We start from the raw sequence: 2,449 nt of genomic DNA, 5'->3' as shown, positions 1-2,449 counted from the left end.
TTTAGGTCTGTGAGTCTCTTTCTGTTTCATAGATAGGTTCATTTGTGTCATATTTTAGATTCCACATATAAATGGTATCGTACGATATTTATCTTTCTTTGTCTGACTTACTTCAGTCTGTGTGACAGACTCTGGGTTCATCCACATTATGACAAATGGCATCATTTCATTCTTTCTTATGGCTTAGTAGTATTCCATTATGTATGTGTGCCATGGCTTCTTTACCTGTTCATCTGTCAATGGACATTTAGGTTTTTCCATGTTTGGGGTATTGTGAACAGTGCTGCTATGAACACAGTGGTGCATGTATCTTTTCTAATTATAGTTTTGCTCTGACCACTCTGTTTAATACTCATGACCCTCTGCATCCTGCTCTTTTTTCCATAACACTTGCTAACATACTATATTGTTTCCTCATTTAAGATGCTTCCTTTATATCTATCTCTACCTGCTATGCAGTCAACCTCAGAAGGGCAGGGATCCTAGTTTGCTTCACTGATGTATCCCAATTGTCTAAACCAGTGTTGAATGAATGAAAGAATGAATTAATGAATGGAGGCATACATTCCAATGGGAGCAGTACTTAGAAGCTCTAAGAGGTTGTATACTTCTAACGCCCATACCTGTGACTCTGGATGTGGCCTGGGAGAATCAGAGGTGGTTGAGAGAGGAGCCAGGTCCATGGATGCTTTCAATCGCAAGCTGCCTGTCATCCTTGCCACAGATAAATTACATTCTGGGGAGTTGCAGTGAGGGTAGGGGAGTCAACGTTGACAGGAGACTCCAAAAACATTTCAGGGGTCAAAGCATGTCTTTTTGCCAGATAATTATGGAAATTCACCACCCTTGCTAAAACTGTTTTTGTGTGAAATAGGCTCTGAGGTTAAAAAAAAAATAAAAAACAGACTGAAAAGCACTTTGGAAACACAACCCCAAATTCCTCAGGCCTAAACTGAAAACGTGACAATGGTCCCACTAGAGGGACACATCATCCAATTACATATAGGAAACCGCACTCTGGCAGGACAACTTCATTCTGAGTAATGTCCGAAGGACAATTTCTAGAGCAATTGATCAGTCCGCGTGCAATGCTTCATCAGGAGCAGATGTGCGCCTTGTTTTTCTCATTACCATGATTTACTGTCTTCTGAGCTTATTAAAGACAGAGGCAGGAGACCACTTTGGTGTCTGTGTCCTGGGGGGATGGGCGAGAGGGAGGAAGAGGGAGGGAGCAAGGGCCAGACTAAAGAGCTTGGGAGATTTCCACGCTGCACTGGTGGTGTGGGTTCTGGCTGCTGCTACCCACAGCTGCCCTCATCCTGGGCTGATGGGTTGGTCCACTTCATGGAGTGTTCCTCATCACTCCCCCTTCAACACACACACAGCATCTGCTTCTACCGAAGCAAACATAGCCCCATTCTGCTCTGTGACTAACCACCACGTGAGAAGAGAAAGACATGCCATCACTCTTCTCAGCTCCACTCAGGATACCAGGAATCAGTTTTATTTAATACACTTGTATGTTTTCGAATTCCCTGTTCCCCAGTCATGTTAACCCAGATTCTCTTCCTCAGGGCTTGGGTGGCTTCATGCACACAGACACATTCACACACATGCTCACTCATAGAAACACACATACACATTTGCTCACACAGTCACACACACATGAATTTATACACCTGGTTACTTACATCTATATCTACTCATGCATTCATTCACAAACACACCCATGTACTCATTCAGACATACACCAAATCACTCATAGACACAAACATACACACACCCATATTCACAGTTGCACTGACACTCTCAAAGTCATACACCTGTGTTCACATATGTCCACTCTCCAGAATGGATGTTGCCTTAGGCAACATTATTTCCTTGCCACTGGTTCCTCTGTGCTCTTCTGTGGGATGGAGACTGGAGACAGGAGGGGAGAGTGGGAAAGAGTTGGAGAAACAGGTAAACTCACACTTCTCAATCTTTTCTGGCTTACAATCTCTTCTCATAACAATAATGCTAATAATAAAACATTTCTAAGAAATAAATTCAGACTTTTTGCATTTTAAAATTGACATATGTTCTTCCTTTCCATGTGTACTTGTTATGAAGCATAAAGCATGATTTGTCAACAATCCCTTTTAAATGACATTGAGAATGATGAGCTTGAAGATCCAATGTATATTAAGATGTAGATTACATCCAACCACATGTTACAGGAGCAAGTAGATGCAAAACCTGCTTTTGTGAGCCAGTGTTTGAGATTCTCTAATTTTAAAAATTGTTTTTCATTTACAGATCTCATGTATAAATGATTAGCTAAGAAATGACAGTTAAAGCTGCTAGTTATAAAGACTTACCTCCAAAATAATTTGCTAGCCTTTATTTCAAATAAATGAAAAGTTGGATTGGCTATTGTTGTTCCTTAGTCTCTCAGTTGTGTCTGACT

At 41.1% G+C, this 2,449-nt stretch overlaps 1 protein-coding gene across 1 annotated transcript in view; it reads right to left on the bottom strand.

The window, feature by feature from the left end:
* The window catches only part of GPR50 (G protein-coupled receptor 50), a 185,510-nt gene that overhangs the window by 119,910 nt on the left and 63,151 nt on the right, over positions 1-2,449 (bottom strand). The gene's annotated exons all lie outside the window — the stretch shown is intronic.

Source organism: Bison bison, unplaced genomic scaffold (assembly GCF_000754665.1).
Source record: "Bison bison bison isolate TAMUID 2011002044 unplaced genomic scaffold, Bison_UMD1.0 scf7180017864529, whole genome shotgun sequence".
NCBI classification, from domain to species: domain Eukaryota; kingdom Metazoa; phylum Chordata; class Mammalia; order Artiodactyla; family Bovidae; genus Bison; species Bison bison.
This window is presented reverse-complemented; position numbering and strand designations above follow the sequence as displayed.